At 43.2% G+C, this 15,375-nt stretch overlaps 1 pseudogene; it reads left to right on the forward strand.

Annotated features, from left to right (window-relative positions):
- Positions 1–10,939: 10,939 nt before the first annotated feature.
- LOC133764674 (charged multivesicular body protein 4b-like) lies at positions 10,940–11,771 on the forward strand (annotated as a pseudogene).
- The last annotated feature ends 3,604 nt before the right edge of the window (positions 11,772–15,375 follow it).

A 15,375-nucleotide genomic window follows, 5' to 3' on the forward strand; every position in this document is an offset into this window, starting at 1 on the left:
CGAAGGCTGAAGAAGAGAGAGTTACCGGGATGACCATGGGCAAAAACTTGCTTACCTGAGTTTTAAGTCAGTTGTTTGCTTTTCTGAACTTGAGTCATCAGGGCTCAATAGTAACAGCTTCCACATATCTGTTTATTTAATCTGTTTGTTTATTAAAAAAAAAACCCTAAGATTATCTGGGGTTTCCATTTCTGACCAAATGGAAAGTATTAACATTCAGAAAGAAACTGACAATGGAAATCCGTTGAACATCACATTACCACGTTTTTGTTACAAGTGAGAAAAATCAGTCTATTGAAAGACAGTTTTGCCAAGCAATTTCTACATTAGGTGCTCCCACAAGTCCTCTAGCTCTTGTCTACAATTCCCAAATCCAAGGAGCTCAGAAAGGCTAGAATTGTGGACTCACAGTTTCTAGTAACACCATTTAGTAACAAACGCTGAACTGAACAGGTGGAGACTGCCTGTCGTCCTCATCCTCCCTCTTGACGGAGAGCTGTGTGCCCCCTGGAGGAGCAGGAATATGTGTGATTACCAGGTGCTCCTCCAATCACACTGAGGGAGGTACAGGAAACGTGGGAAGCAGTCCGAGCCATCTGGAATTCAAAAACACACCTGGTGCCAAGGGTTTCAGATACAGGGTCATGGACCTGTGCTCGCATCTGCTAGAAGAAACTGAAGCCAAAAGGAGAGGAAAACTAATAGGGTTCTCAGAACCGTATTTTCAGAAGCCCTAGTGGAAGCCTGCGGTCTCCCCGGGAAGAGACCATCAGCTGTGTCACTGTGTACTCAGATAAGGTCATGTAGAATTATGCCAAGAAGGACTATTTAGGAAACCTTGCTAAGTCCTCCAGCCAAAGCCATATTTGTCTACCAGGGGCTGCTGCTTAGCCACTCACCACCCCTTACAACGTCAGCTGATGAGGCCAAAGCAGTAAAATCACAAACCTGTTCGGTAGAAGTTTTCCAAGATCCTCCTTTTATGTTTTACCAAAACAAACAAATGAAAAAGATAATTTGAGTTCCTTACCATGGCTTAAGTGTTCACTTAATTTTCAATAAGTAAATAAAGCTATATTAGAAAAAAAGAAGAGGGGCAGGAGTCCAACCTAGCAGTTAAGATACCAGTCAGGATGCCCTTGTCTCACACCGGAGTGCCTAGCTTTGAGTTCTGGCTCCCTGCTCCAGCTTCCTTTTAATGTATACCTCGGAGGCTGCAGTGACAGCTCATGTAGTTGGTTCCTTTACCCCTATGTGGGAGATCTGGATTATATTCCCGGCTTCTGGCTTCAGCCAGCCCAGTCTTGGCCATTTAGGCCATTTGGGGATTGAAGCAGTCACTGGGCAATCTCTTTGTCTCTCTACCTCTAACTTTAAAAACTGAAAGAAAAGACAAAGAGCAAATAGGGCTTAGTAGTTCTCAAACTTGGCTACACATTAGAATCACTTGGGAAGTTTTTACTCCATAGATTCCCTAAGCTTATTCCAGCCCTGCTGAAGAAGAGCTCCTGAGGTAGTTCAAAGGCTTTAAAAAATGCCTTTGGTAGTTTTTAGTGTGTGCAGAATTACTGTTTAGAGATCTAAATAAAATTTTTTAAGAGAAAGGAAAAACGTTTCCTCTCTTTCTCTATAAGGGATTGAAGTGCCTAAGATCCATATAAGTTCAAATAGGGCTAATGAGCAGACTCTGCAGTTCTTGTTTGAATCACATGTGCTAACCACTTGAAGTTTCGTTTCTGAAAAAAAAAAAAAAAAGACTATCAGTTTCTTTTTTATGTTTATTGGAATTGTAATCATAGATGCATAAAACAATTTAGCCAATAATTTCATGTTTTCCATTTCGAAGGCTGTGGGTATAGCTTCCTCTTATGTGCCGTCAATGGATTGATACGTCAGAAGGGAAAGCAACTTCTCAAACGCTCTGGAGTGTTGAACGGAGTTTATCGAAATCTGTCTCCTGAACAGGAAGTCACTTCTTTTCCTCTTTCATTTGCAGAAATAAATTCCACATTTCTTGTGTGTATGACCAAGCAGTTTGGTTCCTTATTCTTTCTTCTGAACAACGTCATGCTTACGAAGACACCATTGTGAAATAGCCTTTTTCTTATCTTCAAATTATGGCTCCACAAATGCTCTTAGATTCCTCATGTTTATCAGCTTGAGTGTTTGATTTCTTGGTGGTAGCTGATGACTCCACCTGTTCATCTGCTACTTGGGAGAAACTGTGTGACAAATGGAATTCATATTCTTCTTGTGTTGTCCAAACATCCCCCCAAGCTACCATTCTTTTTTTTTTTTTTCTCCTATATTTGAACTTTTCTGTCTCCTTCTTATCTCATCCTCAGAGGAGCTATCCCGATCCTCTGTTAAATTTGGGTTCCAAGTGGCTGTTTCACATAACACCATGCTTTTCTTTCACAGTCCTCATCCCAAATAAAATTAAATGCTTATCTCTCTGCTAATCCAATGTTTATTTTCTTACTAGGTGATTGGTTATTGAAGGACAGGAACCAAGTCTGTTCTTCTGTTGCTTAGCTTGGTTGGGGTTTCATTTGTTCAACTTTTGTTTTGCTTTTTGCTTCTTGGAGGTAGGATCTGCCAAATGACTTTTTTTTTTTTTTTAATTTCTATGCACTCAATTGACTGGGCTGATGTCTAATATATGATTGATTAATACTTGTTGAATCAATGTATTATCTATCCCAGAGACTCCTCAAGTAGGCTGGGGTCATTGGATTTAGTCATCAGAAGGTCACTAGAGACTCTATGAAAATGTCAGTAAAAGCAGACAGCAGAGAATTGAAGAAGGGCTGGAAGCCCCGAGAAAGGAAGCATAGTGCATTTTTTTTTTCATTCCTTTTTGGCATATCAGGACTTGTAATCATGGAAAAAACAAAATGGTCTAAAATGCAAGAATCCTATCCATGAGTCATGCTACTGCCGAACCTGTATTTCAGAGCTGCACATACCATCTTTATATAATTTGATTCAGAATAAGCACCTTGATGGTGTTTTATTTGCTATCAATTGCAGCTTGTGTTGTTGACATTATTTAAATGTCAGTAGAACTCTGTCCCACAGATATTAAATTTTACAATCATTTATGAAACCTTCTTGAGTCAACTCTTCCTTAAGTATTTCAAATTCTTGTCAGGCCTGTTTATTTCCCCTGTGAAGATCTAAGAATTGGTTTTAGGTGATAAATTGACAATGTACTGCCTGAGTACATTTTTTGTGAAACTTTGAAAACGTTTGTCTACATTAATCTAAATGATTGTGCAGTAGGGCCCAAGCTACAGTAAACACAGAATAATGAGTAGCATCTGTCAACCCTAATGGCAAGGGATGTCAAGCATTCTCAAGCACCTTGCATTTTTGTGACAAGTAAAATAAATCTTGGTGAGTCAGTCAATCACTACATGTGTGAGTACCACCTGTGTGTCACATCTAGTAGCAAAAATGACATTTGTAACACTGCACCTGCCTTCGTGGAGTTTATTGTCCAAATGGGGAGACAGACATGAAAGTGAAGGAAGCCGCCAGGTGTGGCAGCAGCTTGATGGAGGCAGGTATAATTGACAGAGGAGACTATTGGTGTGTGTGGTGATATGGCAGTCAGAATGCCTTCCTGACTTGTGCTGTGTCTTAAACCTGAGTAAATGTAGGGGGGCTGCAGTGAGAGGAACACCAGCGTAGTCCAGGCATGATGGAACAAGGGATCAAAGTCTCAGAGGCATGAAACTGCGTGACCTTGAACATACTAGATATTAAGGTACAGGCATCTTGCAGATCATTAAGAACACATGAGTTATTCGATGGGTGCTCTGTGACAAAAGAAGTTGGAGAAGTAAGCAGGAGAATTGCCCAGGGACTCTTGTGTGCCCTGTTAGGTGATGTGGCTGTGTTCTCTTGGCCGTGTGGAGCATCGGGGTAAGGTATTTGAAGTGATGATACACATTTTAGAGCACTCACTATTGCAGTTGTTTAGAGATCACATTAGAAAGTTTGAGACCTGGGGACATCTTATTCATTCAGATATTTTTAGGTGCCTTTTAAGTGCCAGATATTCTAAGCTCTGGCAATTCAAGAATGAACCAGGTTTGAGACCTGACTTCTCCACTTCCTGTCCGGCTCTCTGCTATGGGAGAGCAGTAGAAGATGGCCCAAGTCCTTGGGCCCCTGCACCCACGTGGGAGACCAGGAAGAGGCTCCTGGCTCCTGGCTTCGAATTGGCACAGCTCCGGCTGTTGCAACCATCTGAGGAGTGAACCATCAGATGGAAGACCTCTCTCTCTCTCTCTCTCCCTCCCTCCCTCCCTCCCTCCCTCCCTCTCTGTCTCTCTCTCTCTCTGTGTAACTCTGACTTTCGAATATATAAATAAATCTTTAAAAAATTAAAATTATAAATTCCATATGATCTAACAATTCTACTCTTGGGTATAGGTTCAAAAAGGATTCGAAGTAGAATTTTAAAGAGACATTTTTTACACTGATGCTCACAGTACCCAAAAGGTACAGGCAACCCAAATATTTTTCTGTGTATGGATGGGTAAACAAAATGTAGTATTTGCATTCAGTGGAATGTCATTGAGCCTAAAAGGAAATTTTACATATGCTACAACATGGATGAACCTTGAACATCAGTCTAAGTACAACAAATCAGTCACAAAAGAATAAAGATTGTGTACGTCCATTGACATTAGGAACTGGAATAGTAAATTTATAGAAATAGCAAGTAGAATGATGGTTGCCAAAGGCAAAGGGGACAAAGGAGTTACTGTTGCTTAGGAAGAGAATTTCTGTTTTGCAAGATGAAAACGTCTGGGAGATGGCTGCACAACAATGTGGATATACTTACTACAGAACACTTAAGTTCTACATTGCAATATAAAAAAAAGCACTTGAGGGGCTAGTGTTGTGGTGTAGCATGTAAAGCCAATGCCTGTGATGCCAGAATCTCATGGGATACCTTAAGTCTCAGCTGCTCCACTTCTGATCCAGCTCCCTGTTAATATGCCTGGGAAGACAGCAGAGGGTAGCTCAAGTCTTTGGGCTCCTGCACCCAGGTGGGAGACCCAGAAGAATCTCTTGGTTCCTGGATGTAGCCTGGCCTACCTCAGCCATTGTGGTCATTTGGAGAGTAAACCAGCAGATGGAAGATCTCTCTCACTCAGTCTCTCTCCTTCTCCCTATAGCTCTGCCGTTCAAATAAATCCTTTTTTAAAAAATGCGAGTGGACAACAAAGGTAGGACACCTGGAGACTGATGAAGAGACTCAATTTGCTCTGTGGCTAGAGAAAAGGAGGTGAGTCAGATATGGATGGGGAGAAGATCGTCAGTATCAGAACAGAAAACCGAGGACAGCTCGTCCACTAACCTCAACGTTCTCTCTAAAGGATAAGGTAAGGTCCCAGAGAATGAGCAGGGCAGGCTGACAACTCTGCTTTCCCAGTTACCCATGATGCTCATGAAAGAATACGGTGAGATCATTTCAACAGGGCAACCAGACGCTATGTTTGCCTTTTCCACTCCTGCCAGACACTTTCCTCCCAAGTGTATAATGTGTTGCTTCAGTCAGCCGGCAAGAACAGTGAGTCATTTCACAAATCTTGCATTTCCAGATACTCAGACAAATCAAACTCGGCACCCAAATTGATTGCTTTGTTCTAGTTGTCCTATCAATAAAATCATGACTCCCACAGATAGTTAATCTTGAAAACTTTTTTATTGTCAGTGCATCTTGCAATAGCAGGATGGTCTTAAGAAATCTAGAAGCATACAAGAGCATAGTTAATTTTTACTTGAAATTTGAATCAATTATATATGAATTGTTTCTACTCTTCCTATAATGTCAGAAAAGAAAGGCTTATAATATACAAAAAGTATCCCAAATACCCATGGTGATATGTCTTGGCGCATTGTTGCTGTCTGTTGCCCACCTGATTAATGCCAATGAGGAAAGGCACAGAGCAGCTGTGCCTGAACCTTGCCTAACATTTAATTCATCCATTCCACATGTACTGTGTGGTGATGCATTTGCTTGTCAAATTTTGTATGTATCAGGCTTGAGATTTTTTTAAAGATTTATTTCTATTTATTAGAGTTACAGAGAAAGGTAGAGACCAGGAGAGAGGGAGGTCTTCTATCCACTGGTTCATTCCCCAAATGGCCACAATGTCCGAAGCTGAGCTGATCTGAAGCCAGGAGCCAGGAGCTTCTTCTGGGTCTCCCACGTGGATGCAGGGGCCCAAAGATTTGGGCCATCTTCCACTGCTTTCCTAGACCATAGCAGAAAGCTGGATCAGAAGAGAAGCAGCTAGGGCTAGAACTGGCACCCATATGGGATGCTAGCGCTTCAGGTTGGGGCTTTAACCCTCTGTGCCACAGCACCGGCCCCCAGGCTTGAGATTTTAAAATGAGATGCGTGAGGCAGCAACATTTTTAATCAAAGAAGTTTTATATATATATTTTTTGATTCATAAATAGTATGCATTTTTCAAAGTTACGAACCTATTCTTAGAAATACAGTGACACTTAAAACTTTTAATAATCCTTTTGTGTCATCAGATGTCCACTCAGCACTTACATTTCCCCAATATTTTGGTCATGTTTTGAATGAGGGTTCAAATAAGCTCTGTAGAAGTTCCCTCAAATGTCTGAATCTACAGGTACCTGTTTCGTCTCTTTGATTTTTGTCTCTGGTTTTTCTTGAAATTGTATAGTGGGCAGGGAACTATGCTAGATCCTTGTGCTAATTTACTAGGGCTGCTATAAAAAAGAAATGGCATCAGCTGAGTGACTTGATCAACAAATGTGTATTTATCTCCTGGAATACTGATAATTTATTTACAGGGAAAGTGAAGGCTAAATATAGTACTTTTTTATTTCCTGGCAAAAATCGATGAGCAGGGTCACAAGGCTTATTAATTACATGATGTATTCATTCATTTAATATTTTCAAGGTGTCTCCATTTGGCAGGCACTTTGCTGGACACTGCAGAGAAGCAGGTTAACATATATAAAGAAGCTTCTCTCAACAAGACATTGCCTGCAGGAGCAGACTCACCTGCTAACGTATGACACAGGCAGAGAGTAAGCACAGGCTGCAGGGTGTTAATGCATCCTCCTTGCTGTGGTTAATCCCAGGAATGTGGCTTCCGGCTGTCATCTGGGCATGAAAGAAAGGAAGGAAGGGAAGAGCTGGGGGAAAAAAAACAACAACAACAACAACCCTGGATTGAATTCAGAAGCTACACAGTTAAAAATCAATTTCTAGGGTTAAGCTGCCACTTAGTACACCCGCATCCCGTCATTGCAGTGCCTAGTGTCTAGTCCTGGCTTCTCTTTGCTTCCGGCTCCAGCTTCCAGCCAAAGCAAATCTTGGGAGGCAGCAGGGGATGGATAAAGTAATTGGGTCCTGCCACTCACACGGAAGACCCAGACTGAGTTCCTAGCTCCTGGTTGTTACTGGTATCTGGAGAGAGAACCAGAAAATGAAAGCTACCACCCTTTTCTCTTCCAAATAAATAAAAATTTTATTAAAAACTACATTTATAAGAAGACTGAGTACCAGAATAGTAACAAACAAGAGCCAGTTTTCAGATTTTTTAGAATCTAATATCTTTCCTCTTTCATTAAGTCTTCAACAGTTGTATTGTGGGACTGCTTGTATCATCTTGGGTATATTTCAATTTTATTTCTACAAGGAATCTATCTTTGAATTATATTATAAATACTGCTAAAAAAGTTTAAAAAAAGGTAAAAGTAGTAAGAAAATTCAATCTTGTAGTTCTTAGAAGTCACAGGTTTCCACTTTTAAACTTGTTCATGTTAAAAGGCACCTGACAGGATCCTGATCTGTATGTGAAAAGCTAGAGTATTAAACAAGTATTAACAATATGATATTTAGTAACAGTCAACTATCAAATTGATGAAAAACATAGAAACTGAGTCAGTATCCTGGCTAGTCAGAGGCCCACGACCACAGTGAAGAACTGTGGGAAGCAGCAGCTCACAGGTCCCAGGGTGGGCTTCAGATGTAAGATATAAATTAAGGTCTCTCCTAAGAAATGCCCTGGGTGCACTGGGGCATGAAGAATGTGTCTTGCAGGTGGACAAGACTGCTAAGGTGAGGCATGGGAGCCAATATTCTCTACATCCTAAAATTTAGCAGTCTCTACTCTCCTCCCAGCTCTTCCTGCCTGGGGCCCTGGTAGATGGCATTCTCAGAAGATGTTCCACGGAGTTACAGTGTAAAATTGATGAGTTATAGTGTAAAAATTGATGAGCAGAGTCACAAGGTTTATTAACCTCCAGCAATAGAAATAAGAGTGAGACTAAGAGTGGAGATTGCATTGCATGGTGATTCATAGGCATGTGCCGGGAGACTTGAAAGTTCATGTAAAATGGATTGAAAAGCTGAGTTTATTTTGCTTCAAAATCTGGTTGAAATCCTTGCATAGTTTTTTCATTATAGGTATTTTTTCCATGAACATTTTGAAGTCCCCTCATATTACTCTTAAAAAGGTTTGACAGTGATGACCAACGCAGGCGTGAAGGAAGCAAGACCAGTAAAAGAGCTGTGAGTCAGCCAGTCTCCGGGATTTAGAGCTTAGGGTCTGATTCACATTTGTGATTAAATCACCTAGAAGTAACTCTAGCAATGTTGCCTGCTCTGTCCTGCAATTCTTCCTGACTGTTTTTTGGCTCATTTCCGGTGATTTATGAAAACAACTTGATTGTTATCACCATATTTAAAAATGCCCCCTCAGGACTCTACTTCCCAGTTTTAACCACTGCCTATTTCTCCATTCTCCTTTGCACAAAACTTCTTGTAAGATTTGGCTGCTGGCTCCCTCATTTTCACCTCCAGTTTCTGTTACCACACTTGAAGTAAGCTTTTGCCACCTCACTTCCCACCATGGAAAACCAAGGTCACTGGTGATCTACATGTTGAAGGATCCAATGGGATGTGCTCAGTCCTCATGCCACTTGATAGATCAACAGCTGATCACATTCCACATTTTGGAAACCCTTCCTGAGAACACCTTGACTGCCTGCTTTGCTAGCTTGTCCTCTTGTCCAAGCCCAGAGGTTGGTACATGGAATTCTTCTGTTTCTACATACTCTCCCTAGGGATCTGGTGGCTGTGACAGCTGCAAGCTTTATGCCTCCAGAAATCTTGGCTCATTTGTCCAACCATCTACTCTACAGCTCCATTTGGATACCTAAAAGATAACTCAAAATGAATAGGCCCAAAACCAAGCTCCTGATGTCCCTGCTACCCTAAAGTCTGGATCACCCACAGTCTTCCCAATCTCAGTCCATATCGTCAATATCAAGATCACTGCTTCCACTTGGCTTTGCTATCACTCAAGTGCATCATAAACTGCTTGGCTTGTATCTCAAGGGTGAAAAGAGCCAGGTGTAGGGAGCATAACGATAGCATCCAAGGGCCCAATAACCAGAGAAAGGTAGAAATAAACAGAATGTCCAAAACATGCAGCTTCCTGTAAACTAGAGCCAGAACTGCTGGTGAGGAAAGAAAACAACTTTAATTCTAAATGGGGTTAAAAATAATAACAATGGTGTTGATAGAAATTCAGTCCAATATGAAAAAAAAAACTTCAGAATTAAGTTTTGCTTTTATAATTTTACAGTTGGCACAGATTCATTAAAGGGGCTGTCAGTCTCCACTGGAGGTAGAATTTGGGCCTGTAAAAGCAAGCACAGAGACACCTCGACACAGTAAAGCAAAAATACCAAGGAATGGAAGTCATGAGAGAAAACTGTTAAAAGGTTTGGAGCACAGATGCAGAGACCAAACCTATGAATAATAGGAATCCAGAGCAGGGAAACGAACAGATGCAGGATTGCATTAATTAAGGCAATAATAGAAATTCTCCCTGGTTTGAAGAGAGACTCACTTCTGCCAATTTGAAGTGTGCACCAAGTTCCAGGAATAATTTGTAGGGGAAAAATTGTGAAAAATACTTGGGCATATCTTGGAGAGTTTTGAAAATCAAGCCTAAAACACTGCCAGGCTATCATATATAAAAATCCTGTTGACATACAATAGAAAGAGCCAATGTGAACAGCCAGATGCATCAGATGGAGGAAGACAGGAGAATGATGACACCCACACAGAGGACTCCAGCCTCAGAGCACCCTCCCCACCCCCCCACCCCCACAACACCCCCCTGCCCCCTGCCGCCGCTCAGACAGAACCAGTGTTTACTTCTCGGGGTGAAGGAAGACCTGTGCAAGTGTAGAAAGGTTCACAGCATATATTCCTTCTAAAGGAAGCTTCAGAAAGGGCTCTAGGATAACAAACTGACCAAAAGTCCTCAAGAGGACAAAAGGAGGTGAGAAAACCATCACGCATTTAGGTTTCTATTTAGGGGTGTGTGTGTGTGTGTGTGTGTGTGATTTTTCCACTTGGGTCTGTATATAACTAAAATTGAAAATTATACAGTGACTTGGAATTGTAAAATAAGTGATAAATAATTGTGTCAATAGAAGAAACACCCTGCAAAGGAATACCTGAATGTCTAAAAGTAATAAACAGTTTCACAAAACCTAACCTGGGAAAGGAAGAGAGAATAAGTAGAGGAGGGGACTATCTTCTTAAGGTTTCCTCTGAGATCAGCATAGGGAAATGCAAATGTTAGCAAAGTTGGAAGAGGGCAAGGCAAAAACAAAACATTTTGATGGACAGAGATAACTGGTATCTTCTTTTCATGTTAGTAGCAGAGAAATAAGTGGTCCAACAGGAATGAATGGATTGGGAGAGTAATTACTAAAAGAATGGGAAATATGAGCTGCGGGGCGGAGGCAGAGGCGAGGCCTGCAGCGGCAGGAGCTGCAGGGCCCAGGAGCAGGCGCCGGATCTGAGCTGAGCCGGAGCGGGCGGCGAAGGCCAGCACAGTGAGCTGCAACCATGTGGGTGTTTGGGAAACTGTTGGGGCTGGAGGGGGTAAGGCTGGCAAGGGCGGCCCGACCCCCCAGGAGGCCATCCAGCGGCTGCGGGACACAGAGGAGATGCTAAGCAAGAAGCAGGAGTTCCTGGAGAAGAAAATCGAGCAGGAGCTGACGGCTGCCAAGAAGCATGGCACCAAAAACAAGCACGCGGCCCTCCAGGCTCTGAAGCGCAAGAAGAGGTATGAGAAGCAGCTGGCACAGCTCAACGGTACGCTGTCCACCATCGAGTTCCAGTGGGAGGCCCTGGAGAATGCCAACACCAGCACCGAGGTGCTCAAGAACATGGGCTACGCCGCCAAGGCCGTGAAGGCGGCCCATGACAACATGGACATCGATAAAGTCGATGGTAATGCAGGACATTGCTGGCCAGCAAGAGCTTGCAGAGGCGATCTCCACAGCTATTTCCAAACCGGTAGGCTCTGGAGAAGAGTTTGACAAGGATGAACTCATGGCTGAATTGGAAGATCTAGAACAGGAGGAGCTAGACAAGAATTTGCTGGAAATCAGTGGACCTGAAACAGTCCCTCTACCAAATGTTCCTTCTATAGCCCTACCATCAAAACCCGCCAAGAAGAAGGAAGAGGAAGACGACGACATGAAGGAATTGGAGAACTGGGCTGGATCCATGTAACTGGTCCAGCACGGCTGGTCCCAGACAGACTCTGGTGGCCTGCACAGCGGGCAGGTGTGTGCGTGTGCGGGGCAGGCACAACGCGGTGCAGGCCGGCTCCACCGTTCTCGAATCTCACTCCAAAGCAGTAGGGCCGCATCACTGCTCACTCTCCCATCGCATGGCCTGCACCCTGTGGGACGGGTAGGGAAGGGAGGCGGGCGGGTGGGAGGTGCCTGCTCTTTATAATGTTGAATTTCTGGAAAATAAACTGTATTCGCAAATCAAAAAAAAAATGGGAAATATGATTGACCCTCTAATTTTAATAATAATTATACTTTGTTCAACCCACCACATCAAGAAAGGAAAAACATAAAATGATATGCATGAGGTAAGATGAAATAAATAAAATCAAAGAAATAAGATATTCAATTAAATGTCGATGGGCTGAATTCATCTTTCAAAGACAAAGATTTTCAGATTGGGCTTAAAATCAGATGCATTTTGTTTTTAAAACACTTTAAAATATGTTTCTTGGCCAGCGCCATGGCTCACTTGGCTAATCCTTTGCCTGCGGTGCTGGCACCCTGGGTTCTAGTCCCGGTTGCTCCTCCTCCAGTCCAGCTCTCTGCTGTGGCCCAGGAGGGCAGCGGAGGATGGCCCAAGTGCTTGGGTCCCTGCACCCACATGGGAGACCGGGAGGAAGCACCTGGCTCCTGGCTTAGGATCAGCACAGCGCCAGTCTTGGCAGCCATTAGAGGAGTGAACCAACAGAAGGAAGACCTTTCTCTCTGTCTCTCTCTCTCACTGTCTATAACTCTCTCTCTCTCTCTCTCTCTAACTCTGCCTGGAAAAGATAAATAAAATTTTAAAAATTGTTAAAATATGTTTCTTAATGTCAAAAAAGAATAACTACCAAATTTGGGGAAAGTACGTTTCTTTAAAGAAAAATAGAAGCTAACGAAAGCAATAACACTGTCAGTATTAGCCAACATAACATTTAAGATGGTATTAATAAGGACAAAAAGGAAGGTTATAAAATATAAGACATAATTTATATAAGGGATGTAACATTCTTAAACCAGTATACACCAAATAGTTTAAAAGCTGAACACAGGAACCAAAACACGATAGAAATATTTTTTAAAAATTAAGAGACAGGGTTGAGTCTTTGTCCCAGTAGTTGAGTCACTGATTGGGACACCCATGTTCCGTATCAGAGTGCCTGCCTTTGATTGCCAGCTCCACTCCTGATTCCAGCTTCCTGTTAATGCATATCCTAGGGGAGGCAGGTGATGGCCCAAGTCCTCGGGTCCCTGCCATCTCTGTGGGAGACCTGGGTTTAGTTCCCAGCTCATGGCTTCATCCTGGCCCAGCCCTGGCTGTTGCAGGTATTTGAGGAATAAACCAGAGGATGAGAGAGTTCTCACTCTTGTACTTTCTCTCCATTCTCCATACACACCCATGTTCAGTGGAGTTGACCATGTATATATTTAGATACCCTTGGGTACAGTGAATCTTAGGAGAAGGGCAACTTGAGATACAAAATTTAGTTAAAATATTCCAACCTGGTCTTCTGTTGTGAAAGTTGGTGATCTCCCTCTATGGGCCAAGGTGCAACCTGCAAGAGGGTCGTAGGGTCCACCAAGGTAGAGAAGGGCACAGAGGGGGCCTGAAACCTTTCTCGGGGAGTGTTCATGTACTGCTGATGCAGCCTGGCCTGGGCTTGGCCTTCCAACACGGACTGCCAATAGTGCTTCCCTTTCAGAGACTGCCAAGCTGTAGCCCATACTCAATGCTGGTCTGTGCCACAACTTCATCAGGCTGAAATAAAAACCAGAGATAAGTACACAGTAGCATGTTGTTAACCATACTAAAACTAGGTCACCAAAAATGTTCTTTATCTTGATACCATGTCCTTCCTCTTTTTTGCTTTAAAGTGGCATTTTTGAAGTTCATGTTTTTCTTTATTTGAAATGCAGAGGGAAATACCTTTCATCTCCTGATGTACTCCCCCCCTATGCCTACAATAGCCAGCACTGGCCCAGTCTGAAGCCAGCAACTCCATCCGGGCCTGCCACGTGGGTAGCAGGGACCCAAGTACTTGACCCATCATCTAATGCTTACAGGGGATATAGTAGCAGGAAGCTGGACATTTCTAAACCAGGCATTCTAACTGGTGATGCCAGGATCCCCAGTGGCAGCTTAATGTGTGTCACCACAATGCCCATCCCGAAAGTGGCATTTTGTAATGAAATGATAGTAGATTATGGTACATTTTTATATTCTTACTGGAAAAATCGGAAGCTGACAACACTATAACTCCCAAATTCACAAATGGATGATTATATGCTATTTCACTCTGTGATCCCAAATGTATGTTTGGTGCCTATTCTGAGTTATTTTCTGAAACTCTAAACACTATCCACATTAAATGGATATAATTCAATATCTCTGACAGCACCTCGTCTCTCTTTGCAAATATACCAAGGCCAGCAATTCAGATGATCAGATTATTTAAAGAGTCAGATTTTTTTTTAAGGGGAAGGGTTTATTGAGGGAAACCCGACAGACTAGAGGGAAGGGGCAAAGAAGGAAAAGAGGGAGAAGGAGAGTGTAAGAGAGACAGAGACAGAGGTTAGGAGATGGAGAGGGAGAGAGAAAGAGACGTGTTCAGGAACAGGTCCTTTTAAAACTTTGCCGGAGGGCAGGCAGGGAAGTAGAAGCAGCGAATCCCATTAGGATAGGGGTGGGGCTGTACCAGTGGTTGGGCCATGTGGCCGCCTGGCTTCCAGCAATGGCAACAGAGGCTAGAGCCTAGGATGGTGTCAGGGTGTAGATCATGCCATAGATAAGACTGCACCATTTTACTAGCATTCCCCCCTTTTGTTTTTTATGAAGCAGGAGTTGTATGGGATTACCTTCATCCCAAAAGTCCAGGAGGGGTAGAGGGATGATGACATTTCTTTAGAGCTACTTCTTGCTGACATGGAGCGATGAGGTACTCTTTCCTGGCATGGGGCAATGTCTCAAGCCACTGTCTCCTGAGTGGGGAGCCAAGTACATCCCTGTAGCAGCATTTGTTTGACCGCCTGGTTGCTGAAGTCCTTGGTTCATTCCATTATCAAATCCTGTAAACACTTAAGCAAACATGGTAGTACAAAAGTCAGGGTGAGAAGAGCAACCAATATAGTCCTAGCAGTGGTGTTAACCAAATGAGAGGATTTCATAGAGGAGAGGAAATAAGGGGGTGTCTCTGGACCCTTGTGAACACTTTTTTTTTTTCTTTTTGACAGGCAGAGTGGATAGTGAGAGAGAGACAGAGAGAAAGGTCTTCCTTTTTGCCATTGGTTCACCCTCCAATGGCCTCTGCAGCCAGCGCATTGCGCTGATCCGAAGCCAGGAGCCAGGTGCCTCTCCTGGTCTCCCATGCGGGTGCAGGGCCCAAGTACTTGGGTCATCCTCCACTGCCTTCCCAGGCCATAGCAGAGAGCTGGCCTGGAAGAGGGGCAACCGGGATAGAACCCGGCGCCCCAACCGGGACTAGAACCCGGTGTGCTGGCGCCGCAAGGCGGAGGATTAGCCTGTTAAGCCACGGCACCGGCCTGTAAACACTGTTTGATCGATGTGGTTTAAATCTGATCCCAGCCAAGACCGAGAGAAAGGCCACTCAACTTTTGCAGGTAGATGGGCTTGTCTGTAGAGAAATTCTGAATAATCATACAACATTAAGTGGGGGAGAGGACCATCAATACACACAGGTCGGGAGTAGAGAACCTAAGAGA

Source organism: Lepus europaeus, chromosome 7 (assembly GCF_033115175.1).
Source record: "Lepus europaeus isolate LE1 chromosome 7, mLepTim1.pri, whole genome shotgun sequence".
Classification (NCBI taxonomy): Eukaryota; Metazoa; Chordata; class Mammalia; order Lagomorpha; family Leporidae; genus Lepus; species Lepus europaeus.